Source organism: Sapajus apella, unplaced genomic scaffold (assembly GCF_009761245.1).
Source record: "Sapajus apella isolate SASKATOON/1434 unplaced genomic scaffold, GSC_monkey_1.0 scaffold110, whole genome shotgun sequence".
NCBI classification, from domain to species: domain Eukaryota; kingdom Metazoa; phylum Chordata; class Mammalia; order Primates; family Cebidae; genus Sapajus; species Sapajus apella.
Genome location: NW_022437050.1, coordinates 1139812 through 1167664, shown reverse-complemented (window position 1 = coordinate 1167664; position 27853 = coordinate 1139812). Strand labels below are relative to the sequence as shown.

Here is a 27853-nt window from a genome sequence, read left to right as displayed (position 1 = left end):
TGTTCTCTTATTTCCTTGAGCAGCGGTTTGAAGTTCTCCTTGAAGAGGTCCTTCACATCCCTTGTATGTTATATTCCTAGGTATTTTATTCTCTTTGCAGCAATTGTGAATGGACGTTTGCTAATGATTTGGCTCTTCAGTTGTCTATTATTGGTATATAAAAATGCTTGTAATTTTTGCACATTGACTTTGTATCCTGAGACTTTGCTGAATTTGGTTATCAGTTTAAGGAGTTTTTGAGGTGAGTCAATGGGGTTTTCCAAATATCCAATTATGTCATCGGCAAACAGATAATTTGACTTCCTCTCTTCCTATTTGAATACTCTTTATTTCTTTTTCTTGCCTGATTGCCCTGGCCAGAACTTCAAATACTATTTTGAATAGGAATGCTAAGAAAGGGTATCCCTGTCTTCTGCTGGTTTTCAAAGGGAGTGCTTCCAGCTTTTACCCATTCTGTATGATATTGGCTGTGGGTTTGTCATAAATAGTTCTTATCATTTTGAGATATGTTCCACCAATACCTAGTTTATTGAGTGTCTTCAGCATAAAGGGGTGTTAAATTTTATTGAAGACCTTTCTGCATCTATTGAGATAATCATGTGTTTTTTGTCTTTGGTCATGTTATGTGATGGATTACGTTTATTGACTTGTGTATGATGAACCAGCCTTGCATCCCAAGGATGAAGGCAACTTGATTGTGGTGGATGAGCTTTTTGAAGTGCTGCTAGATTCAGTTTGCCAGTATTTTATTGAAGATTTTTGCATTGATATTCATCAGGGATATTGGCCTGAAATTTTCTTCTTTTATTGTGTTTCTGCCAGGTTTTGTTATCAGGATGATGCTGGCCTCATAAAATGAGTCAGGGAGGAGTACCTCTTTTTCTGTTGTTTGGAATAGTTTCAGAAGGAATGGTACCAGCTCCTCTTTGCATGTTTCATAGAATTCAGCTGTGAATCCACCTGGTCCTGGGCATTTTTTGGTTGGTAAGCTATTAATTACTGCCTCAATTTCAGAACTTGTTATTGGTCTTTTCAGAGATTTGACTTCTTCCTGACTTAGTCTTGGGAGGGTGTATGTGTCCAGGAATTTATCCATATTCTTTTAGATTTTCTAGTTTATCTGCATAGAGGTGTTTATAGTATTCTCTGATGGGTAGTTTGTATTCCTGTGGGATCAGTGGTGATATTCCCTTCATCATTTTTTATTGTGTCTATTTGATTCTTCTCGCTTTTCTTCTTTATTAGTCTGGCTAGCAGCCTATCTATTTTGTTAATATTTTCAAAAAATCAGCTCCTGGAATCCTTGATTTTCTGAAGGGATTTTTGTGTCTCTATCTCCTTCAGCTCTGCTCTAACCTTAGTTATTTCTTGTCTTCTGCTAGCTTTTGAATTTGTTTGCTCTTGCTTTTCTATTCCTTTTAATTGTGATGTTAGGGTGTCAATTTTAGATCATTCCCGCTTTCTCCTGTGGGCATTTAGTGCTATAAATTTCCCTCTAAAAACTGCTTTAGCTGTGTCCCAGAGATTCTGGTACATTGTGTCTTTGTTCTCATCAGTTTCAAAGAACTTATTTATTTCTACTTTAATTTCATTATTTACCCAGTAGTCATTCAGGAGCAGGCTGTTCAGTTTCCATGTAGTTGTGCAGTTTTGAGTGAGTTCCTTTTTCCTGAGTTCTAATTTGATTGTGCTGTGGTCTCAGAGGCTGTTTTTTATAATTTCTGTTCTTTTACATTTGCTAAGCAGTGTTTTATTTCCAGTTATGTGGTCAATTTTAGAATAAGAGCTATGTGGTGCTGAGAAGAATGTATATTCTGTTGATTTCAGGTGGAGAGTTCTATAGACATCTATCACGTCTGCTTGGTCCAGAACTGAGTTCAAGTCCTGAATATCCTTGTTAATTTTTTGTGTCTTTGATCTAATCTTGACAGTAGGGTGTTAAAGTCACCCACTATTACTGCATGGGAGTCTAAGTCTCTCTTTGTAGGTCTCTAAGAACTTGCTTTATGAATCTGAGTGCTCCTGTATGGGATGAATATATATTTAGCCTGATCAGCTCTTCTTGTTGCATTGATCCCTTAACCATTATGTAATGACCTTCTTTGACTTTTCTGATCTTTGTTGGTTTAAAGTCTGGTTTATCAGAGACTATGATTGCAATCCCTGCTTTTTTTTTTTTTTTTCTTTTCATTTGCTTGGTAAATCTTTCTCCATCTTTTTATTTTGAGCCTATGTGTGTCTTTGCACAAGAGATGGGTCTCCTAAATACAACACACCTATGGGTGTTGACTCTTCTTATCCAACTTGCCAGTCTGTGCCTTTAATTGGGCATTTAGCCTGTTTACATTTAAGGTTGATATTGTTATATGTGAATTTGATCCTGTCATTATGATGCTGGCTTGTTATTTTGCCCATTCATTGATGCAGTTTCTTCATAGTGTCAATGGTCTTTACATTTTGGGTTGTTTTTGCAGTGGCTGGTATCAGGTTTTCCTGTCTATATTTAATGTTTCCTTCAGGAGCTTTTGGTAAGGCAAGCCTGGTGTTGACAAAAATCCCTCAGCATTTGCTTGTCTGTAAAGGATTTTATTTCTCCTTCACTTATGAAGCTTAATTTGGCTGGATATGAAATTCTGGGTTGAAAATTCTTTTCTTTAAGAATGTTGAATATTGGCCCCCACTCTCTTCTGGCTCATAGGGTTTTTGCAGAGAGATCCACTGTTAGTCTGATGGGCTTCCCATTTGTGGGTAACCTGACCTTTCTCTCTGGCTGCCCTTAACACTTTTTCCTTCATTTCAACCCTGGTAAATCTGACAATTACATATCTTGGGGTTGCTCTTCTTGAGGAGTATCTTTGTGGTTTCTCTATATTTCCTGAATTTGAATGTTGGCCTGTCTTGTTAGGTTGGGGAAATTCTCCTAAATAATATCTCCTAGTTTCCAACTTAGTTCCATTCTCCCCTTCACTTCCAGGTACACCAGTCAAATGTAGGTTTGGTCTTTTCACATAGTCCCACATTTCTTGTAGGCTTTGTTTGTTCCTTTTTATTCTTTTTTCTCTAATCTTGTCTTCGTGCTTTATTTCATTAAGTTGATCTTCAATCTCTGATATCCTTTCTTCCACTTGATCAATTCAGCTACTGATATTTCTATATGATTCACGAAGTTCTCATGCTGTGTTTTTCAGCTCCATCAAGTCATTTATGTTCTTCTCTAAACTGGTTATTCTAATTGGCAATTCCTCTAACCTTTTGTCAAGGTTCTTAGCTTCCTTGCATTGGGTTAGAACATGCTCCTTTAACTCGGAGGAGTTCGTTATTACCCACACTCTGAAGCCTACTTCTGTCAATTCACCAAACTCATTCTCCATCCAGTTTTGTTTCCTTGTTGGTGAGGAATTGTGATCCTTTTGAGCAGAATAAGCCTTCTGGTTTTTGGAATTTTCAGCCTTTTTGCACTGTTTTTTTTCTTATCTTCATGGATTTATTTACTTTTGGTCTTTGATGTTGGTGACCTTCAGATGGAGTTTTTGCTTGATCATCCTTTTTTTTTTTTTAATTATTTTTTTTTTTTTTTGGTGTTGATTCTATTGCTTTCTGTTTGTTAGTTTTCCTTCTAACAGTCAGGCCCATCTTCTTCAGGTCTGCTGGAATTTTCTGGGGGTTCACTCCAGACCCTGTTTGTCTGGGTATCACCAGTGGAGGCTGCAGAACAGCAAAGATTACTGCCTGCTCATTCCTCTGGAAGCTTCATACCAGAGGGGCACCCACCAGATGCCAGCTGGAGCTCTCTTGTATGAGGTGTCTGTCGACCACTGCTGGGAAGTGTCTCCAGTCAGGAGGCTCAGGGGTCAGGGACCCACTTAAGGAGGCCATCTGTTCCTTAGCAGAGCTCGAGCTCTGTGTTGGGAGATCCACTGCTCTCTTCAGAGCCAGCAGGCGGAATGTTTAAGTTTGCCAAAGCTGTGCCAATAGCTGCTCCTTTGCCAAGGTGCTCTGTCCCAGGGAGATGGGAGTTTTATCTATAAGCCCCTGACTGGGGCTGCTGCCTTTCTTTCAGAGATCCCCTGCCCAGAGAGGAGGAATCTAGAGAGGCAGTCTGGCTACAGCGGCTTTGTGGTGCTGTGGTGGGCTCTGCCCAGTTTGAACTTCCCAGCAGCTTTGTTTACACTATGAGGGGAAACCATCTACTCAAGCCTCAGTAATGGTGGACACCCCTCCCGCACCAAGCTCCAGCATCCCACGTCAACTTCAGACTGCTGTGATGGCAGTGAGAATTTCAAGCCAGTGGATTTTAGCTCGCTGGGCTCTGTTGGGGGCAGGGGGAGCCTGCTGAGCAAGACCACTTGACTCGCTAGCTTCAGCCCCCTTTCCAGGGGAGTAAACGGTTCTGTCTCCCTGGTGTTCCAGGCACCACTGGGGTACAAAAAAAAAACTCCTTCGACTAGTTCAGTGTCTGCCCAAATGGCTGCCCAGTTTTGTGCTTGAAACCCAGGGCCCTGGTGGTTTAGGCACCTGAGGGAATCTCCTGACCTGTGGGTTGCGAAGACCATGGGAAAAGTGTGGTATCTGGGCTGGAGAGCACTGTTCGTCACGGCACAGTCCCTCATGGCTTCCCTTAGATAGGGAAGAAGTTGCCAGACTCCCTGTGCTTCCCAGGTGAGCCTCGCCCCACCCTGCTTCTACCCGCCATCCATAGGCTGCACCCACTATCTAACCAGTCCCAGTGAGATGAACCGGCACCTCAGCTGGAAATGCAGAAATCATTCGCCTTCTGCATTGGTCTCACTGGGAGCTGCAGACTGGAGCTGTTCCTATTTGGCCATCTTGCCTGGGAACTTCCTTAAGGTCCTTTCTAATTGATGCCATGACAATCTATAATTCTGATTCAGGAGGTACACAGAGGGATGGCGGCCAACAGAAATCGTAAAGAAGTAATCATGTCTGAGCAAAGTTACATACGAAATTAAAGAGCTTGGATGAAAATTATTTCCCTCTTGTGTAGAAATGGAGGTAGAGAGAGGACAATAGAAATGCGAAGCCCCTTTTAAGAGTTCCCTCCCTAAGAAATGCCAGATACAGGTGATAGGGTGGAAGGCAGCAAACCACACTGCCACATGTATACCTATGCAACAATCTTACATGTTCTTCACATGTACCCCAAAACCTAAAATACAGTAAAAAAATAGTAAAAAAAAATTTTTTTTTAATTAAAAAAAAAAGAGTTCCCTCCCTAAATCGCTGAAGCATCCTTGCTCCATTAACAACAACCAGCTTTTGCTTTTAAAGCGCCAGCTCTCTCAGTATTTACCTCCAGCACTGCAACAGAAAAAAATTTAAGCATGTTCTGAAGAACTGGGAATGATCTCTTAAGACATGAATCCCCCATTCCTAGAGGGTGAGTGTGCTTCCTAAAAACTATTCAGGAAGCAAAAGTGACAGACTGTCACAGGAACAGAGAGATTCCAGTTTTTCCTGCATTGGGGTAGAGGGTCGGGGGGGGGGGCGGTATGTCAAAACATTGCTACATTCTCCCAAGCTGGAGCCCTCATTCCCTTCTTTACTGGGGGAGATCTGGGTTCTTCTCACACACGCTTGTCTCTGTAATGTATGGGGAGGCCCGAGAGCAGGCCAATGGCAGCTGCTGCCCAGCCAAAGGAGAGGAAGCTAGTTTACTACAGGATATAAATAGAGTGACAGAGCCCCTCGCAGAGGATGTACACCGGAACGCTTTAAAAAAAAAAAAATTGTAGCATAGGCATTATACAAGTGTACTATGTAAGGGCCAAAACTGCTTAAAATGGCTTTCAAAAACATAAGTCTGAGATTGCTTCTTGGGTGTGTTATTTTTATCTATTCCACTGGGATTAAGCATGGCCTAGAATCCCAGCTTGAAAGCGGGGAACCAAATTTGCACTAACTGCTAACTCTCTGTATCATCAGGACTCATCATCAGAAATCTGGATGTGGGCACTACTGACACAAAGGAAGCACAATTAAAGCCTGAAAGGAGACTGGTCTGCACTCTCCCAGAGCCAAATGGACCCTCCCTTGCCTCCTCCAGTCTCCAGCCCTGCTCAGCAGCTCTGCCTATGACTGACATGTGGCATTCTTGTCTTCATGGACAGAGAAGTCAAGCTCTCGATGGTTATCGACATTACAAAATGTCATGTCTGAATATGCTTCAGTGGGACCTTCCTCCCCTACTTCATTCCCTGCCTCCCGCCCCTCAGTTTATTTTAATTATGCAATGAAAACTCTCAAGTACGGAATGGCTGCCTGCTGTATCACACAAGCCCTTAATTGTACTCTGGAGTTGGATCGTGGCATTTTATCACCCTGCAATGGTAAAAGGCACATTTGCAACAGGAGTAGGTCATGGAATATTTTCTGGAAATGCCAATGGATTTCAAGGCCCTTCCTTCTGGACATTTTGATTTTTGTCTGTGCACACAGAAGAATAGTAATTTACATTCCTTCTCTTGTACGTTTTCCTGTTCTCCAGCTTATTCTTCACATTGATGAATATTAGTGACCTGATCCATAATCACTTGTCTCTTATCAATCCACAAAAGCATTTGAACAGATTTGACTTTTGTGTTGCTGTAATTCCTACACCTTGATGACATACCCATTTTTCACTCTTCTAGTTATTTTTAAATGTTTTTATTATGAGTGAGGTGTAGTGGCTCACATCTGTAACCCCAAGCACTTTGGGAGGTAAAGATGGGAGGATTGCTTGAGGCCAGGGGTTTGAGACCAGCCTGGGCAACATAGTGAGACCCCATATCTATAAAAAAAAAAAAAAAAAAAAAGTTTTAAACTTTTTAAACTTAAAAACTAAAAATAAAATACTTTCATCAGGAAAAAGAACAGATCACAGTAGACAAACTATGTTCAGGCTTTTTCCAAAAGAGGCCTCTTCAACAAGACAATTTCCTACAAAACAAAAAGGTAACCTACAGCCAGTATAGACATGGCTGGCCAAACTGGGACTTTGGTTCAGATGTCTAAATCTGCCCCTTTCAACAAATACGGGCTTTCCCATTGTATGTATTCAATAAATGTTCACAAAGTAAACCTTCTCAGTCATGAACTTTGAATGTGCTCTAAGCCATACACGCCCTACCCATATTTAACCAAGAATCCCCTGCTCTAGTTGTCTAGAGTTGTAATTCACACTAGAATAGATTCTCACCTGGTAACCACCATACCCTAGCACATTCCAGACTTCCAGGAAGAAGGGTTCATGTGTTCACACAGTTTCTAAGTCATGCACCCACAGCAGTATTCGTCACTTGACAGATTCACGTTGTATTAGTTTTAAGCAATTCCCAGTGGTGTACAGTGTTGCCTGTTCACAGATGTTTCCCTAATATTGCTAAGTAACATGAAAAGTTTCAGGCTGGCTTCCACAGAGGCAGTGGGCTGAGGAGACATGGATTACCCATGCTTTTCTATTCCCTGTCCCAAAGGTCTCTAATTAACACTGATGAAATTGGCTCCTCTTGGCACTCCTGGCTACTTCCCTTAGACGTTATTCACTCTGGGACTTGGGCAGAAACAAGTTTTATATAACAACATCATTCATTAATCCTAAGTGAATGTACCCAAGAAAAGGTACTCAGATAGGCTAAAGTCCCAGAGTCAGTAGCCAATGAAGAATAGTAACGTGTTCTTCACACTGCCATTTATTTCCCAACAAAACGTCAGTCCAGGCAAAGTTTCCACTATAGCAGTCCAAAGCTTTCCATTGGCTACTGCTGGAGTCCAGCCTTCACGGGACCAGAAACAAGTGGATTTGTGTGAAAAGTGCCCTTCCCAGTGTCTTGCACAGAAAAGGGGCTTAATAAAAGTAATTCAGAGACCTAAACAAGAAATACAAAACATCTTATGGGTAAGATTGGCCCTGTTTTGAGGACCATGCAGAAAGTCAAAGAAGTATTTCCTCAGTGGCCTCTGAGTATTTCCTCAGAAAACCTTTATCTGTGACATTTTACTCTGAGAAAGGAAAAGGCTATAAATGAGTGACAGGAACCATCTGAAATCTAACCATGGCTGAATACCACAGGCATGTGGAGAGTGTATTTGGTGGAGTTTGTCCAAAAGTCAACCCTCCCTGATCACTCTAACCCACAGTCACTCCTACCTCAAATCTCTATTCCAAGGTAGAAAAGGTGAATGTCTATAGGAACCAGGCAGGTGAGGTATTCAAATGGAAAATGCAAGCTGGGGGTACTTAGCTCTGGCCAATTGTTGCCACGTGGGAATAGCTGGCAGCCCATGGTGGTAGACCTTCTGACTTTCCAAAAGAAGATGGAAAGTCAGGTTTATATATATATGTCTCCCAATTTTTAAATACTAACTCAAACTTAGAACGATAAAAGTTCAAGCCAAGTAACATGCATCTGACTCTGGGTTGGTCTGAACACACGGTTTACCACTTTGCAATCCCTGAACTCTCTAATTCATGTGGCACTAAATCATATACTACTTGTGCAGTATTTCACTTTTCACTTTGCAAGTTGTGACTTCCAAATTGACTATAAACACTTTTGACCCTGACACACTTTTGGCTGGGTGGGCCTGTGATGCCATGCGTTTACTAAACAGTGGCTCTATTATAGATTGCCATGTTGAACAATGGCTACAGGCAGATGTAGAATTTCCCAAATGAGAGAACGCAATGGCAAAAGAGAGAACTTGGCGTCAACTTGAGTGAATGCCCCTCCTTCTCTACTCCATTCTTTTTTTCCTGGCAGGTGCACGTTCACAATGGTGATTTCTCATTTAATTGCTAAGTATTTCCATAGCACAGTAAAATCCATCATGAACCAGACACGGAGTATGCTAATTCCCCAATCTCTCTAATAATGCACAGATTCAATGGGGTCTTCTTCCCGCCAATGTGCATTCATAAATGCCATTAATAGTAATGGCAGTCAAATGCAAAATATGACTAAATAGGCCTTAGTGCATGAAATATATTCTCAACCACAAGGACAAGCTGCCTCACAGCTCACTGCCTTGTACTAAATGAGGGGCTGGTGATTCTCTGATTGGGACCAAGATAGTGATAATGACAAATAAAAAGAAAAAAAGCCAGTCCTCTTCTCTGCTTATCCACTACCAAGACTATCCCTGACTTACAGGTCAGAGACAATGAGGAGCTTTGAGGCTTGGAATCAGAGACAGGGCGCAGAAAGATGCAAACTGCCCTGTCTTGCAGGGAATTAGTGAAACACAACTAAGCCAGTTCAACACCGTGCCCTTTAGTCATCCCACCCACTAAAAGACACTGTTAAAAACCCACCAGCTTTTATTAGCAGAAACAAATGAAGTCGACTACCGAGCACTCAGGAGTTTTTCATCCTGAAAGTCCAGGATGGCTTTGGCATAATAAAGGTCATATCTCCTAACCACGGTAATGTTCACACAGCAACCTGAGCTCCAGGCAGGGCCAGGCCGGCTTCTCAGTATTCCCCCTGTAGAAGGTGTTGCCGATTAAACTATCACATTTCAAAGAACTCCTTACAGTAAATAGGAAAGAAAGGAAAAAAGAGATCCAGGGCCTTTTGTTAGTCAAAAAGCTAGGGAAAGGCGATAATTAACCCATTTTTGTAGAGAAATCATTTGGACAAAAGTCAAGGGATTTACCACCCTGTCAATTGTTAAGTCTAGATAAGGACATTATATTTCACGGCACAAAGGGTGACTGAGATGGTGAATGGAAAGTAGGCCACTACTACTACTTTACCTCGCATCTGAAAAAGGACTTTTTTTTGTCCTCCTGGTACGGAGATGGACTAAAGAATCTTCTCCCCCTTGCACTGAAAACATAACTTCAGAGCCTGGTTTTTGCATTTTGTTAAATATTCAAAGGTATTGTGCAATTAGCATGTCATTAATGAATAATTAATTACAGCTAAAGCAGCCTTCAGATTTTTGCAGCTAAATTATTTAAACAGCAAATATAACAATACAATGCAATGCTCTCATTTGGTGTTTTGTTATTGCATTATTTGAAGGGAACAGCAATATTACTTTTCATTAGTTGCAAGAATTATGTGCAACAAAAGCTGTTTTCATTTTTTTCTTACCTACAAGTTGCTTCGTGTGCCCTAAAAGGGAAAATTAATTCAATTCAGATTAGATTTCCTAAGAATTAATTAGCTGCAAATATCTGAAAACTATGGCTAGGGATATAAGGCTTAGATATCTGAACTTAAAAAAGTAAGCCTATTTAAACCTGTCCTTTAAAACAACTCCTGCACTAAAGTACCTTTATTTTAGATATTTGGTTACCACTTTTGAAAAAGGAAACTTGTTAAAAAATCCTTTTTCTTTTTTTTAAGAAAGTGAGTATTACAAAGCTCCCCCTAGCAAACAGTCAAGAGTTAAATAGAAAGTAATTTGTTGCTACTTGCAGACATACATCACTAGTAAGACATCAGTTTATATTTATAAGCTGCACATCTGGGATCAGTTGACTTATCCATCTGCTAACTACACCAGTAAACAGTATGTCTGGGACCGTCAAACCCTTGCATCCATCACAAATTCCTGCTTTAATTGTGTGTTTACGTGGCAAACCTCTGCTTAAGCATATTTGAAGACTGTTTTAAGCAGTTGTAATTGCTCCTTTCTTCTTCATATTAACTTTAACACGTTTTATTTACCATTATGACAGGCCCATACTTTTGTAAGCCTCAGAGACAGATAAATGCCGGAGATCAACATGCTGCCCAGGAAAAGGCAGTGGAGGGACAGAAACCAGAGCTTTAACCTGTCTGGTCCAGAGAGCTTGGGCCTTTTTCACAAAATCCAATGGCTTGAGTTACAAGTTCAAATCTCAGTAAGGCCAGTTTAATCCTCCACTGTCTTGAACTCAGAAAATTGACAATCATACACTTTCTTTTTGAGAAAGGAGCAGACGAGAGGGAAGGGAAGATTTGGGGGGAAGAGGCAAATCACAGTTTGGAAAGATAAGGTGCTGCCATGAGTTTTCCATCTTTTTCCTTATTTAATCTGCTGTGTAGGAGAGCTGCATGAAAGGTTGAGAGATTTATAAGGGTAGAGATTTCTCAAGCCAGTGGCAGAGGATTGGAAGTCTTCAGGAGCCCCAAAATCAAAGAGAAGTATAGCCTGTGACCTGACAATTTTTAACCCTTGGTTTCATCACTGAGTTTCATAAGCAAGCTGAAAACACAGGCTCAAAAGTAAATTAATTCATAAGAAATAAAAGACTACCTTCCATAATCAGGTGAAAAATATGCACAGTTCTCTGCACAAAAGGGGGGATTTTATTGCATTTTTCCCACTCTGCCTTTTACATTTATATGAATAGCAAAATGTCAGATTTCACACAATGTTGTTAAACCTTTTCTCAGGTTTGGGGAACTGAAAGTCGTATGTGCCTGTGTAATACTGTGCTGATGCAAATGGTTAAACTTTTCTACACGATTAACCATTATTTTCTCAGGGTATTCTGTTCACAGCTTTCTTCCAGTTTCCTGATACATATTGAGATCCATGCCTGTGCGGCTGATAGGGGTGGCATGGAGGTTGCAAGCTGAAGACCCACCACAAAGCTAAAAAGTCACTCTGATGCAAACTAATTAAATGACAGTATGGCAGTAGGCCGTTTACAGAGGCCAAGGAAGCTGTGGCTTGTCAAAGACATTAACATCCAAATGTGCCAGCAACGGTGCCAAATATACTCTAGGCCTTGCAAACACATAATCCAGACAAACTGAATTACATTGCAACCAGTTTATAATTAATTTGCTTTTGAAAGTTGTGCCATGAGAACAAATGTGCCAACAATTATTTGCAATGAATTGTTCTTAGGGGCGCCCCCAACATAATAATGCATCTGTGAGCAAGAGAGGGTTTGGTATTGGTTACTTGTATTGCCATTGGCTTCTAACCTAATGAGGGGGTAAGGAGAATTCAGAGATAGATTCCAGGAACCTTAACCTTTCTGTCAACCTAATGGAGTCTCCTACCAATGTGGTCAGTGGTGTGGCCCTGTGGCCTCCCTGACCTCAGATGCCAGCCTCACTCTGCCCAAGATGCTAAAATTAGAACCATATTCATCTCGCTGAGGCATTGCCTTTCTGGACACCAACTTGTAAGCACAAATATTCATGGGAAAGGTAAAAACAGTAAGAGACTAAGGCACTAATGCTTCATGTGAATTCAATTCTCAAATCATTTTTCTCTTGGATTTATAAAGCCAAGCAAAGTGTGAGCCCTGAGTACCTATGAACAAAAAACTAAAAGAATGTGAAAAGAAGAAATAATTCTGAAACTTAACATAAAGTGTTACATGCCAACCATTTTTTTTTTCCAGCAAGTCTCACCTGGAAAAAAATTACAGAGAAGTAATTGCAGAGTAGTTGTATACAAGAGGCCTCAGGACCTGGAGCTAATAAGCAACAGAGGTATGATTCAAACTCAGGATTCAAACTCAGGGCTAAGCCAGCAGCCTGGGACTTCCACCGGGGCTTTTTGTATCAACAATGGCCATATCTCATTGCTCCTCACTTTCCAGAGCACAGTGGCCAGAGTGAGACCTGGAGTGTGACTGACCTTTAAACTGGAGCTGGACATCAAAATGAATTCCAGTCCATTCCTATCTGTCACTTTGGAAGACTCTGCTTGAGAGCATTTGCAGCTCTTTAAAATCCAGGCAGAGTGTTATGAGTTCATCTTAATATAGTAGTTCCCTTACAGGGACACATCGTTTCTGATCCAAAATGATCCTTAATCGGCTGATGTTTTACACCAGCCTAGGCACCAAATTACTGCTGGCTATTTCCGAAAGTCAGATCAACCCTCAAAGAGTAGAAGTGTGCTACCATTGAGGGGAGTCACAAGATGCTGCTGCAGGAGAGGAGCAGCTGAAAGGAAAAGGAGCAAAGAGATGCTTAGCAATGGCTTACCAAAGGAAGAATACCTGTAGGCCATTGCTTTGTTTATGCAACAAATATTTATTTCTTACAGTTGTTGCTTATTTATTACAAGCTCCTGCTTGAATATGCTAGGTACTGCCTTAATTAAATAAATATAAATGTGTGTGTGTGCGTGTGTGCGTGTGTGTGTGTGTATGTGTTTCAGATTTAGAAACATGCCCAAGGTCAGAAAGCTAATAAATGGCCAAGGCAAGATTTGAACCCATGTCACACTCTAGTGACACACTCTAGTCCACGATCTTGTAGTACCAACGAGGCTTCTACTTTGGAGGGACATAGCAGTGATGTGTCACAGGAAGTCTATGCTGCATTTTCCTTTCGCTGAGATGCAGCCTAATAGTCTCTGAATGTTTTTCACCATAAGGAGAATGAGAGCTGAGAGTACCTTTCCCTGAAAGGACATTTGTACCATTAAAAGAAAGAGAACTCAAAAAGAATTTCAAGAGGCTTTGCAAAACTGGAATTTCTGGAAGCTTAATTGCAGGATGTACCTTAAAATGCATACACACATAGACATAGACACACACACACACACACACACACACACACACTTTCAGATATTCCTTCTAAAATAACTCAACAGTTTGTTTCAAATCATAATCATGACCTAAGGTCTTTAAAGTTATCTTCAACCATCCAAATAATTCATTCTTGGAGAAGGACATACTTACTAAAAAAAAAAAAAAAGAAATCGAAAATATCATAGAAAGATTCCAATGGAATTAACCAGAACAGAAGGTTCTAGTTGTTAAGCATGTACTACCACTACCACTACCTCTGCAACCAACACTTCTGATGAAAAATGCTAGCAGCTCCCAACGCGACGTACCCTCTGCCACACTCTCTGCTGAATGCTTTATATACATTATATTATTCACTCCTCACCAGTGCCCTGTGAGATAGACATTATTATCCCCATTTTACAAATGAGAAAACTGAGGCTTCAGACATTTCAATGTTACTTGAACAGCCATTAGAATAATAGATATTTACCAAATTTTTTATAAGGTATTATTAATACAATGCTAAGCCCTGTCATGAATGCAAGAAGATACTGGAATTTAAATGGCAAAGATCAAGTCACATAAGAAGTGAAAATTGATGAGGCACATCTAAGCAGGAAGTCTCAAGAGGGCAGGAACCAAATCTGTTTTGTTGCAAGTTGGGTCCCCAGGGCCTGGTACAATATCTGGCCTATAGGACATGCTGAATCAACAGCTGTAGATAAATGTAGAAAACAATACGTAGCAAGTGAGTATATTAGAACTCTCTGAACATATTATCTCCGAAGCATTTGGTTAATCACAGTTCAGGAAGAAAATGGTCCTGACTCTGCGAATACCATTTCAAAGCTCCTTGACCCAGGGTATTTCAGGTAAGCCATAGTTTGATGGTATGTGCCTCTTCTTTTTATTGGGGTCTGGCACCAGAGGCTGAATCAGAAAATCTCCATCTCCCTTTGTCCATATTCTGCCATAGACGCTTCCTCTGCCAATCATTTCATAGTTCCTTTAAGGCGGTACGATATTTTTCAAGCGAATTGATTGGCAAACAGCCACTACCCCAATGCAGGAAAAATGCCAACATCACTCCTAGGTTTAAATGCCTTCAAGGAGACCCTCAAATGAAGAAGTCCTTAAAAGCAATCTGATTTTTTTTCACTCCCCTTTTGTGGGAATATCTTTTACACTAGGTTTAAAGGGAAAAAGGAAAAAATAACAAGAAGAAAATATAAAGAAAAAGAAAACCTGCCTGAAATGAAAAATTCCAATCTTGCCTTTGTAAAAATCCTTCAAGCCCAGTCAGCTGCCCCTCCCCCTTGATCCAAGCCTCTGTGTTTCCCGGCAAAGAGGTTAGAAAGCTGTTGAAAAACATTCTCCCGCTGAATTGAGACTGACATCTGACAGAGCTCGGTGGTGTCCTAACTTGAGTGAATTTAAATGACAAGCTTGGCTTTATAAGTAAGGGATCCTCTTTTACAATAGAACAGCATGATTGCTTCATGGCAGAGGGGGAAAAGAGGGAGAATCAAAGTTTTCTTCAAATCCCCAGCGGTGCCATTGACCTGTCAGAAGGTTGTGACCCACTCCTGTTAATCCATGCAAATCAGATGCCTCCAATTTGTGGTGCTGATTGGAGTACCACACCTTTAAATTCAGGAAGCGGCCTTAGAGTGAGGTTCCGATCACAGAGTTCAGTTCACCTCTCATTTTTTTCTTCTTCAAAAACATGGTGACAGCTGACTTCCTTCCCACCCTGCCCTTACTCAGTCAGGGAAGACTGTCTGATGGTTTCCTGATTAGCATCAAGGCAAAAGCAGCATGTTTTTCATAGGCTAACGCTATTACCTAAATTACAGGCCTGTTGCTCTCAGCATTTTCCCCCCACAGACAGGTTAATATACACATCCCACTGGTATTATCGCTTTGCTAAGTCACCCAATCATTTTTATAACATAGAGGGGTGAAGGTCTGGAAGTCCCTGGAAGAGGCTTCAGAGCCAGTTGAGAGACGTTTACACAACTGGAAACACCATTTTCTGACCATCCCATTCAAAACTTAACAACACTTCCCACGTTCAATGTCATGTGCCGTGCATATTTTAAACCATGGGTAATTTCAAGTAGAAACATTTAGAAAGAGAAAATGACAAAGCTGGTATTTTGGATATCAACAACCTGTGATTGCCCACATGATGTGTACATTAGTCAAGCTGTCCCCCAAGTCATCTTGAACTGGCTACTTAAACAATGTTAAGTGACCAGAATTTTTTTGCGTCGTATCAAGGTAATTCAAAATTCTAGTGAGAGGAGGGATAATTTAAAGGACTTTAGTAAATTTGCATTTTCCAAAACTTGGAAAATAACTACCTTAAAGAATCCCCAAACCATTAACATATCTGAACAATAAATAATTGTAATAACGCTTTGCCCATATTTTAGGAAAAATACTATTCCTAACATCAAAAAAAAACCAAAAAAAAAATAGAAATAAACTCAAACAAAAATATAAAGAAAAACTCAAACTCTACCTAAGAACTTTGTGGTTTTTTGTTTGTTTGTTTTTGAGACAGAGTTTCGCTCTGTCACTCTGGCTGGAGCGCAGTAGCTCGATCTCAGCTCACTGCAACCTCTATCTCCAGGGTTCAAATGATTCTCCTGCCTCAGCCTTCTGAGTAGCTGGGATTACAGGAGTGTGTCACCACACCTGACAGATTTTTGTATTTTTAGCAGAGATAGGGTTTCGCCATGTTGGCTAGGCTGGTCTGGAACTCCTGACCTCAGGTGATCCGCTTGCCTTGGCCTCCCAAAGTGCTGGGATTATAGGCGGGAGCCACCACACCTGGCCAACAATTTTAAAGATATAAATGGTATATAATTCTTTCAAAATAGGAAGACTTTTAAGACATAAGAATATATATATATATATTCTTTCAAGGTAGAAAGACTCAATATAGTACAGATGTCAATTTCCGCAGACTTTAACATATTACTCAACATACTAAAGACATTATTTTAACCAAAAATATGATTCATTCATTCATTCATATACAAGAACAAATAAGCAATAATAGTCATGAAAATGGAGGATGATTATAACATTAAAACACATTATACAGCTATAGCAATTAAAATCATGCTGTAAGAGAATCAAACTAGATTGATCAATCAATGGAACAGAATAGAAAGCCATGCGCCTATATATCCTTAGGTAGGTTGATATTCAAAATAGCAGAACTGACACCTACATTGTCCCTGGCGCTCCAATCTGGAAGACATAACACCACACTTACTCTTTTACATGCACCAGAGAAGACCATTTAAATTGATAAAGAAGGGTCTGAACTGAGGGGGAAGGAGAGGATGAGACACTTGGCAGCAGCTATTTACCAATCGGCATGGAAGCATTTTAAGGTTTACGGCCAGGTGTGGTGGCTCATGCCTGTAATCCCAGCATTTTGGGAGGCTAAGGCAGATCATGAGATGGAGGCCATCCTGGCCATGGTGAAACCCCGTCTCTACTAAACTACAAAAAATTAGCCAGGTGTGGTGGCGTGCTCCTTGTAGTTGTCCCAGCTACTCAGGAGACTGAGGCAGAGGAATTGCTTGAACCCAGGAGACAGAGGTTGCGGTGAGTCGAGATCATGCCACTGCACTCCAGCCTGGTGACAGAGCAAGACTCCATCTCAAAAAAAAAAAAAAAAAAATTTAATAAGGGATGGCTGGGTGCAGCAGCTGATGCCTATAATCCCAGAACTTTGGGAGGCCAAGGTGGGCAGATCACCTGAGGTCAGGAGTTTGAGACCAGCCTTGCCAATATGGTGAAACCCCATCTCTAATAAAAATACAAAAATTAGCCTGGGCATGGTGGTGGGTGCCTATAATCTCAGCTACTCAGGAGGCTGAGGAAGGAGAATCGTTTGAACCCGAGAGGCGGAGGCTGCAGTGAGCCGAGATCACACTGCTGCACTCCAGCCTGAGCGACAGAGTGAGACTCCACCTCAAAGGAAGAAAAGGTTTTAATAAGGGCTATAGCCGTATTGTGAGTATCAGTGGGATATCTACCCTATATTTATTGATAATAAATGAGGCATTCTAAATCATTAGGAGAAAGTGAACTTATTCAAAAAAATACCACTGAAATAAATGTTATTTAGAAAAAATTAATTGCTGTATCTAATTTCTTTCTAAAAATAAATTCTAGAAACATTAAAAAGGTTACATGTAAAAAGTGAAATCAACAAAGAACTAAAAGAAAATATAGGTGAATACTTATCTGACCCTTGAGTAGAGAAGATATTGTTAAGCACAAAGCAAAAGAAAGACTCTAAAAAAGGAAATTATTAATAGACTTAAGTACATTAAAACTGTACATCTCTGTGAAAAAAAAAAATTTTAACTGGAGGAAAATGTTTTTAAAATGTTTTTAAAAAATAGGCCCTTTAATGGTTTTTAAATATATCCACAAATTATTCAAGAGATGGAACTTAGTTTCCCTCTCCTGAAAGTGGGCTAAACTTAATGACTTGCTCTTAACAAAAAGACGACGACAAAAGTGCAATGTGTGACTTCCGAGACTAGGTCAAAAAGGCCTATCAGTTTCCCATTTGCATTCTGTAGGCTCACTCGGTGTGGGAGAACTGGCTGCCATGTCATCAGGACACCCAAGCAGCCCCGGAAAGACCATGTATCAAAAAACTGAGGCCTCAGGCCAATAGTCTTGTCAACGAGCTACCTTGGAAACAGATCTCATCTCCCAGCCCCAGTTGAGCCTTCAGATTGCTACAACTGACCTGAAATTCTTGTGAGACGATAAATGTTTATTGTTTTAAACCTAAATAAAAGCCCATAAGGGAAAAAAGGAATAGGCAATTTACCAAAATATACATATAAATGGCCAAAAACAAATATTCAACCTCAGCAATAATCACAAAATATAAATTTTAAAAGCAAGTAAATACTGCATTTCAGCGTATCAAGTTGGTACAAGTTTTTAAATGAGGTCCTTTGAGGAAGTCAGTGAACTGCGCTGTCTTAATACATAGTGAAAATATAACTAGTATAACCTTTTTGGAGGACAATTTAGCCATGTATACCAGAAGGGCTAAAAGTAGTCATCTCCTTCAATTCAAATATTACACTTTGAGAAATTAAGCCTAAAAGAAAAAAAGCATATTCAACCCAAAGAGAAAACAAGGTGGCTCATTGCTGATTTTAACAATTGCAAAAAATTGAAAACTGACTACAGACTCTACAACAGAGTAGTTAAATAATTTATAGCCATAGGATATAATGCTGTACAATTATGTGTTTTAAAAAATTAGGAGATATACTAAAATATTCACAATAAATTAAAAGAAAAAAGTCAGAAAATAGTAGAATCCAATTTTGTAAATACACAGTTCTTATATACACAGAGAAAATATTCTGAAAAAAATTACAGAAGATGTTAAAAAGATGATTTCTCCAAGTTTTTGGATAAAAGGTAATTTTTGCTTTCCTGTCTGTATTCTTTTAAATTCTCTACAGAGAACATAATTTACTCTTTTATTTCCTAAAAAATAAAAATCATTTTAGGAACAAGAGATAAAATGATATGCTTACCATCTACCACTCAGTAAAACTCCTACCAGTGAAGGTCACTTCTATTTTCTCAATAATTATTTCTTTATCTAAGCTTCTGAGAGAGAGAGAGAAAGTTTTTTTAGGAAGAGAGAAAAATGAAAGTTTGAAATCCTAGAAAGTCTTATTCCAGATAAAACAGGAAAACCTTGACACTTTTTGTATAAACCTAAGTGGTTAGTGGCACAAATGCAACAACCTCGTTTGTTTATACCTTGCATCTGTGCCATTGCACAGGCTGATTAACCATCTTTCCATACAAATGCTGAAAGTTACCAGTTGTCACAGATTTGGACTGCTGTCGATGGTAGCATGGGACTGTGTTTAAGAGATCTGATAAAGCTGGTGGCAGCTTGAGGGGCGGTATGCTTCCAAAATATGTAAACAACATTGTCAACAACCAGCCCAGCCCATAAATGTAGCCCCCTTCTCAGATGTTTTGAAAATAACATTGAAATACGCATCTCTTGCCTACCTTCCTATAAGCCCCAAACAAAACAAATGATCACATTAAACTCAGAGCTTCCAATTCAAAAGACTTGGAAACCAAGCCAATAATATAATGAAGTGAAGCTGCCAAGAGGCTGGGGACCGAGGCAAGCAGAGGACCATATACCCCATCTACTAGGCAACAACAGCGCACTGGCCAAACAAAATGCTTTCCCAAGCTCAATAGGACCACAGCTGCCAGTCTGCAACCTTTGACTCTGCACACTCCCTAGGAAGAGTTTCCAGAATCATGAAGTTTCTCAGTGCTGTAAACTAGAGTGCCATTGTAGAAAGCTTTGTTTTATCGGAGGACAACGTCTTACATTCTGTTCACTTTCCTCAGTTAACGAGCATTGCTTTCTGTACTGAGCTTACAATAGAAAGAAAGTCAACACTTTTTAAAGCCCATATAGGGACTTACAGTTTAGGGTGAAGAACAGTGAATTAGAAGTCTGAGAGCTAGGCATATATCTCGCCTGTGGGACTAACAAGCTATAGAGCTTTGAGCCATCTCTGCAGCCGCCATTTCCACCTCTTTAAGGATGGGGTTTTATCAGATCATGGGTAAATTTCATACTGACTCAAAAGGCCCATAATTCTATAATTTAGGAAAACAACTCAGCGACACTCCAGAGTGAGTTCACATCTAACCTAGCCTCCTGTGCCTCCTATAATATTGCTCTATAGCCATACCACTATTTACCAAAAAAAAAAAAAAAGAAAGAAATCCTTTTCTACCAGCAAAGCTAAAAAAATTCACAAATCGCTCCATTTCCCTGACATTCTGGCCAAAGTTTTGCTATAATCATGTATCTCCATAACTTCTTTGGTGGCTTACAGCTTATGTTTTTGCTTACAGACTATGGAGGTCCAGGAATGAATGATATTCACTAAAGAATACTATCCTCAAATGTCTGTTCCACCACTAGACAATTATGGTATCCCACAGATCTGGATTTCTAAAGAAAGGTTCTCTCCACACTACTCTTGAGTCTTAAAAATGTTCAGAGGTTTACCACAGAAAACAAACATTTTCCAACAGATTTGCAATGATACTTTGCTATTAACTCTTACGGAATGACAGTATAGGCTTCTTTGAAGGTTTCATCTGCTACATCAGATGACAGTAAGAACATCTTCAGAAATGACCTCTACAACATGCCACAACTCAGGCTTAGAGAATACTCCAAAATCTACGACAAAGCCTCCTCTCTCCAACTGAAAAACAACTTTCCTACCTCTTCTACCAATTATAGGCCTCTGCCTACATGCAAAACATATTACAAAGCATGCAATGTAGAATCACAAATGGAACAACCCCAGGGAGCCTGTGTTTTTAAAGGTGCTACTAGGCAAGATAGTGGTCACCTGATCCCTGCTGTTACTATGGCAGGAAAATAACAAAGATATTAAATTGATACATTAAAACTTGACATAAAAAGGCACCCACTCAGCTCTTAATGAAAGACAGTATATGATGGATTATCTAACCAAAGAATGTTGGAACATTTTCTCTGTACAACTTCTAGTGTAAATTTTAGTGGGGTTTATTGCTTTCTTTCCTTCCCCCCACATTTATTGATTTCCTCCTTTGAATCAGACATCGTACTAGGAAACAAAAAGTAGGAAAACAATAATATCCTGCACCCTGCCCTCAAGAAGCTCACTCTGGGGGTGGGAGCTACGTGGTAATTGTTACCAGGCAGTGTGAAAAGTGCTATGATGGAGAGAGAGAGTGCACACTTGTACCCTAAGTTGGTGGGTACAAGAAGGCCCCTTTGAGGAGCTAATGCTGAATTTAATCCGAAGGATAAGTCAGACACAGCCAGATGAAAGCTGAGGCAAGGAGAAAGCTAAGAAGGGTATACCAGTTATAAAAGAAAACAGCTGCAAAGACAAAAGCAAGTTCAGAGTTCATGGTGAGTTTGCAACAGTGCAAAGTGGTCCAATATACGGAGGAGAGTAGTGAGAAATGAACCAGGAAGGACACTGTATGAACTCTTAAAAGCTTGCACTTTCATCTGTGGGGCAATGAGGAGCCGGGCTGTCCAAGTGGGAGCCCCTTTTAAGCAGAAGAGTGACGTCAGAAGCATCAGAAAGATCATTCTAGCTGCTGTATAGACAACAGACCGAGTAGGACTAAGACTGGAGTCCAGGAGACAGCTAGGAAGTTACTCTAGTAATCTGGGTGAGAGCTAATGGTGGATTCAGTTCAGTCAGACAGGCAGAATAAAATGGAGAGGAGAGAACATGGGAGCTGGACAGAAGGACTCAAAGGTATGCAGGAGCTTGAATGGATAATGATAGCCTGTTAAGGTCTCTTTAAACACAGCATTGTCTGCCTAAGGCTTGCCCAGTCCCAGAAATATTACATGGTCACCAAAGCCTAGGGAAACTCTCTGAGCTTGGAAGCACTCAAAACACCAACATGTAATCCTCTGAGTTCCTTAAACAGGTAGAGGCCCACCTATAACCAAGTGCTCTAATTTTCCTTTCTCTTGGTAGAATGTTTACTCCAGAGGAGTAACTTTCCATTTTTTACCTGACACTTGACATGACATCTGCCTACAAGTAAAAAAAAGAATATGAATTTTCAAGTAGGAAAATGCAACAAATCCTCAAGATGTGTAAGAATATATTTCACATTTGTCAAACAGATATGACTTTAGTAAACAGAGATACCTTAAGACGTGATGCGTCAAACGAATAATCCAACATGTCAAGATATTTGGTAACAGACTAGAGATAGCATGTTGTTTGTTGAAAACAGCCCTGAAATATGAGTCAGAAACTTTACTTTTCAGTTCTGCCTTGTCGCTAACTCATTTTGTGAGTTTTTGTGCTCCCTTGCCTGAGCATGAAGGAGATGGAATAAAAGATCTTCAAGGTTCTTTCAATCCGCATTATAGGATCCACCTCCATGTCATACGGTGGTTTTCTAACTGTGTGGCCATGGGATCCCAGTGGAATAAAGGCCCTTAAGTGGAGATTCAAATCTCCCATCCCCTTTGCTCCAAGCAATCCCCTTACATCTTTCATACATATTGTTTGTTTAAAGAAAGGTTATGGGGGGGGGTGGAAAAAGCTTGTAAACTTGTGCTCAGTGGATTTGCCTATTTTCTTAAAGATCCCAATTGTACTTTCATTCCTACGAAGATGAATATCATGCAGAAGTTTAAGGTTTAACGTAGAGTAGAGACTGCTCTGCAGCCTTGGATCTTTGCAATTGCTTTTTTCAAAATCCATAGGGTTAAATCATGGTGATTCACTGATGCAAATTCTGCATTTATCCCAACCTCTAAGCCTTCTGTGGCATTTGAGTTTATAACAGCTTTTGTAAATGTTGATTTAAGATTTGGGATTAAAGAATGAACACACCACCTGTCTTAAAGTTGACATAAATGTTATAAAATGGGATGCTACACTTTTTCTAATCCTTGTCTCTAACCAGACCCATATGTAAATTTCACACAGTAGTATTTAGTAGCATAATTAATCCCTACTTTATGTTATGAGTAATATTTCCTATTCCCGACCCTGTAACGTCCTTTAAGAAGATCCATGTTCCAATTAGACTAGGCCATCGGTACTCTTTTAATGAGCAGATTAATCATTCGGATGGGTACAACGGTGTCATCACAGGTTTTAAATATGATAATCTACATCCTAATGGTGCTGCAAAACCTTGGCTTAGAGCAAAAAAGGTAGACAAAATTGGTGAGGGTTTCATTTTGTTCTCTATCTGGGACAAGGCAGGACACAGGAAGCTTTGAGTAAGGTAGAGAGTTTGATGTGGGAAAGTAATCTTAATTCAGTTACAACAATTATTTCTAGAAGAAGTAACATTGGTTGCTTCCCTAAAACACACACTGGTATCTGTGACTCTCTGGAAAATTTTTTATATTTTCTTGGCCAAAGGGCTTTTCTTATAGAACTTCATACCCAACCTTCTTTTCTAAGAAACAGTATAGAAAGGGAACTTCCAAACAACAGCAGATTTAAAATAAAGTTAATTTTGATTAAGCCTGACCCATATTGACCGAAAGTTTCTCCTACAAAGGTAGGGAAGGAGAAAAACAAAAAGTCCTTCCAGTTTGATGATCACCTTTTCAATAGGGTTATACAAAAAACTATTTTTCTATGACTTCTTTTCCCCTCGCTACAAAAGCAGCATTATGGTCAAATCTCAGAAAGCATCAATTCTCCGGGCAATAGATGGCAAAACCACTGAAAAATAGGCTCACAGACAGAAATATCAATAAACTAGAATTGGCAATAAATGATTCACCCTGACAAAAAGTACACTCCTAGAAGGCAATTAATAGACCCAAGAAACTCAAACCAAACACATACTCTTTTTCCTGTACCTTTTAGGGTTTTATCGTAACTACCCCAAAACCCAGTTCCTTTTTGAATCCTTATACTGCTATCCAGCTCCCCCCATCTCAGTTAAACTTGTCCCCCAACCCCCACAAAGACAGCCACCTGGCTTGGTATTGAAAACCAGGTCCAAATCACCTTCTTAGAAAAGCAAGTCCTGATTATATTTTTAATACTAATAGCTGAAGGCCAATTCATCTGTATCTATAGCCAAGGGTTACCTGCCAAGACATCTCCAAAGAGAACACAGGCTGACTTAAGCAGATAGTGAAGGATGGTAACTTAGGGCAGATGTCAAGTATATGATAAAGGAACATAATGGGATGGTGCTGTTAATATGCTCAGGGTAACCCCAGGTTCATCAGAGGCATCTGTAATCACAACCCAACTTTCTGGATCTGCACAGATTTGGAGAAAAAAAAAAAAAGCCCTTTCAGGAGGAAAGTATTTAAAAGGGGAATGGGGAAGGCTGCTCCATAGTGATAACTTGATCCCTTGCATTTAACAAATGCACAGGGACCCCCTAGGAGTCTTGGACACCGTACATGCAGCAGTGCAGGAGAGACACAAATCCCTCTCAGATTATTTCATCCAGCTCTGTTTCTGTTTCAAATTTTAAGATGAAAAATATTCTTATTTTATAAAGGCTAAACTAAAATACAAGTTTCATTACCTCTTTACTGTAAAATGGAGCCCTTTTCAATGGAACACAAAAGAAGTCTTTATTACCATCGAGATGCTTGTTGTAGGATAAATTTCCTCTTCAGTGCTACCCCCATATCCACCTTCTAGCTTTTCAGTGCTTTCCCTATCAAAACTGGCTTTCAAGATAATCTAAAATTCATCCATATATGTATTGAGTATACATTTGGAAGAGGGCAGAGAGTTATGTAGTTGCTCAGAAGCCGAAGAATCAATATGCTAGGATTTCAGACAGGAAGAAAATTTTAGACCGGGAAAGAACTGTGTGAGGTGGTTTTGGGGAATGGGGAAGTGGGGAAGGATTTCCTGTTTCAATAATCTAGCTTTATCATTTTGGAAGTTTCTTTAAGACACATGTTAGCCCTGCTTCTCACCCATGAAGTCACCACTGTGAACAAACATGAATTCAACTAGTTTGCTCCTAAGGCGATGATTCAGCCAAAACTACAAAAGGGATGAAATTTACCAAACCCAGAAATTTCAAAAAGTTGTGAATGAATGAGACATAGATGTTACTGAGAACAATGGCTTAGAATCTGTCTACAGGAAACATTTTTTAAATCTAGAACACCTGTCTTGAAATATGGATTAAAACACGCAACTCAAACATGCTTGTCTCCAGTAGGCTTAACTCATTCCTGTTAAGTACCACATCATGGAAAAACACATGTCAACAACTAGAAATAACTGCAAAAAAATAATTATAAATTAGTTCTAGACGTCTAAGTCAGCGCGATTCATTTAATGCTTCCACTGAGATCTCAGTCCAAGAAGAGTTAATCAAGCATAGCGGCTTCCTAATCAGAACAGTGAACTAATGATCCTATTTCTGAGTAATACCAGTCAGATAAAGCTCTCAAAAGGTAGTTAACATCACTTTGGTGGAAAGGAATGACAAGTGCAAGTCCTGGTAGGGGTAATGCATCATTCATGCCCCCTCTCATTCTGACATTTTAACGTTATCTTGTTTTACTGTGTCGGCCTAACACTGCCACTGCTGGCAAATTAAACTGTGAACTTACAAAGTGGGTGGCAATAAATACAAATTATGAGAGTTCAAAAGATGTCCCTGGAGGTGCACTGCTAGACACAGGATGTCTCTGGTTTTTCTGTCACATAGCAATAGATGAGAGACAAAGTGGAACAGGCATTTTTGGAGGCTGGAAAAAAAAGAGAAAGAATTAACTTGCTGCTGATAGAAAATCAGATAAAAATGAAGAGAAAACACATACTTTAAAAATTGATTCAGGAAGGAGAACACACCACTGACAGAGAAGGGGCCTCGAAACACTGTGTAAACATCAGAGGGCTATGATCAATTGGGCTTTTATGAAAACAGCTTTAAAAATCAGCTTTGAAATTGAACAAGGTATTTGTAAATTATCAACACTAATAGCTATGTATTCCAAGTAAAATTTACCATGATAAAATATTCATTGATGCTACAAAAGTCTTATTCACTGTATAAAGTTGTTGTGAAATGATATCGAACCTGTGTCCCCACCACCCCTTCCAGCCCAGAAAAAGTAAGAAAAAAAGAAAGAGGAAATTTGCTTGTTGTAAAGTAATTCTGGATGCACCAGACTAGCCTGGACACCACTGAAAATACAAATATTCAGAGTTTCTCAGGATTGGCCCAGTGCAGTGGCTCATGCCTGTAATCCCAGCACTTTGGGAGGTCAAGGCAGGTGTATCACTTGAGGTGGGGAGTTCGAGACCAGCCTGGACAACATGGTGAAATAATGTCTCTACTAAAAATATAAAAGTTAGCCAGGCACAGGGGCATGTACCTGTAATCCCAGCTTCTCAGGAGGCTGAGGCACAAAGACTCACTTGAACCTGGGGGGCAGAGGTTGCAGTGAGCCAAAATTATGCCACTGCACTCCAGCCTTGGGCAACAGAGCAAGACTATATTCCCCAACCCAAAAAAAGAGCTCCCCAGGAAGCATTTGTAGGCCAAGAAAGGAGACTTGCAGCTGTCTTAATTTCTGCAGCAATCCCATGTGCTTTCCTAGTCAGAGCATCCTCAAGAGTCAATGGGCAAAGTCAAGAAGAAGAGAATGAAAATTAAAATGTCCCTGGAAAGACTGCTGGGGGCCAGGTGCAGTGTTCATGCCTATAATCCCAGCATTCTGAAAGACTGAGGCAGGAAAATCAATTGAGCACAGGAGTTTGAGATCAGCCTAGGCAACATGGTGAAACTCCATCTCTACAAAAAAACATGCAAAAATTAGTTGAACATGGTGGCATGCACCTGTAGTCTCAGCTACTCTAGTGGCTGAGGTGGGAGGACTACTTGAGCCCTGGAGGTTGAGCCTGCAGAAAGCCATAATCGTGCCACTGTACTCCAGCCTGGGTGATACAGTAAGACTATCTCTCAAAAAAGAAAAAGAAAAAGAAACAAAGAAAGAAAGAAAAGGAAGAAAAGGCTGCTAGAAGCTTTGCAAACTTCAGATGACTATAATGAGACTCGGAAACACAACCCAAACAAAAGAAATCTGTCCCTTTTTAGGCACGTGAAAAATGACAAACCTAACCAGTACTACAGCCAAGGATCAGATTTTTTAATATCGCCTAACACTGAGACTTTTTTTTTTTTTGCTCTCAATTTGGTCAAGTTCCACTAATGAATCTTATAAAATATTTTATCTGCCTATTCCATGCCCACAAACCACTCACAGGAGACTTGGAAATCATCATTTCTTCCAGAGTGCAGATATCAGTTGGGCCATATGCAACAACGGTCTGTTTATTTTTCCCATAAACCACCGGTTTCATAGAAACTCATTAGCATCACCTGTGTTAATTACACTAGCAAACCAATCAACAGCTCCTTCTTAATTAGGTTTTCTTTATTAAAGCCGGAAATTGCCAAGGAGACAAAAGTCACCTGGGGAAATTATGTGAAAAGGAGTGTTTATGCCAAATTACACACTAAAATAATAATAAAATAACCCAGTTTGTTTACAGGAAAAGGAAACAATATTAATATTCAAGGTCACTGGCACACTCCTTATTAATTATTCTCGTTATATTAAATTGTGATCATTTCAGCTTCAAGAGAGTTGGCTTATAGAAAGTCTTTGTACTCAAAGTTGACTCACATCAGATTTTAATGGCTGCGGTCAGCGATTATGACTTTCTTATTCCATAAACACGAGCACCTACGGGTTAAAGCAGTTAA

General features: G+C 39.9%; 1 protein-coding gene and 1 long non-coding RNA gene across 9 annotated transcripts in view; one reads left to right on the top strand and one right to left on the bottom strand.

Annotated features, from left to right (window-relative positions):
- The window catches only part of EBF1 (EBF transcription factor 1), a 406775-nt gene that overhangs the window by 250417 nt on the left and 128505 nt on the right, over window positions 1–27853 (bottom strand). The gene's annotated exons all lie outside the window — the stretch shown is intronic.
- Window positions 1545–26194, top strand: LOC116537472. The gene is made up of 4 exons (XR_004263135.1): window positions 1545–1555; window positions 9257–9265; window positions 12244–12247; window positions 26121–26194. It is a non-coding gene; the product is annotated as an uncharacterized LOC116537472 (long non-coding RNA).